Genomic DNA, 817 nt, shown 5'->3' on the forward strand with positions numbered 1-817 from the left:
ATTAGAAAATTTATTAATTTTGGAGAAAAATATTTTCGCTCAAGTTTAATAAGAGTATCATATGACACATTTTGTTATTAAAATAGATAATATAATACATAGCTATATTTCAATTACAATTTTAATATTTTAATTTTAATTTTAATACAATTAAAGAATGTCATATTACACATTTTGATTGTCAAATTTGTAATTAGTCATTGATAATGATATATAAAAAAAATAGAGTGATTGAAAGAATGAGAGGGATAGATAAAGGAAGAGGGAGAAGGAAAAAATTCTTTAATTATGGAGGGAAAGATTTGATTTTAATTGCAATGAGAGAGTGATATGTGGTATATTTGGATTGTAAAATTAGTAGAAAAGATGATAGAATTCTTTAATTTTGGATGAAAATATTTGATTTGAATTACAATAAAAAATGACATGTGATACATTTTGGTTATAAAATTAAGGTTTAATTACTCTGTTGATCCCAATAATTTTGCAAAATTTTCAATTAGCTCTTTATACTTTTTTTTTCTTTTTAATTGGGTATTTGGGTCCTGCACTAATTTTTTTTTTCAATTAGATCCCTCTTGACAGTAATCGGTTTAATTGTATAGAGACTCAATTAAAAAGAATTGGTATAGAGACCTAATTAAAAGGGAAAAAAATATATAGAGACCCATTAAAAAAAATTGTGCAAGAACTCAATTAAAAGGAAAAAAAATACAAAGACTTAACTAAAAATTTTATAAAATTATAGAGACAAATAAAATAATTAAATCTATAATTAATAATATATAATAGATATTTTTAGTCGAATATAAACAAC

This window comes from Arachis ipaensis, chromosome B07 (genome assembly GCF_000816755.2).
Source record: "Arachis ipaensis cultivar K30076 chromosome B07, Araip1.1, whole genome shotgun sequence".
Taxonomy (NCBI): Eukaryota; Viridiplantae; Streptophyta; class Magnoliopsida; order Fabales; family Fabaceae; genus Arachis; species Arachis ipaensis.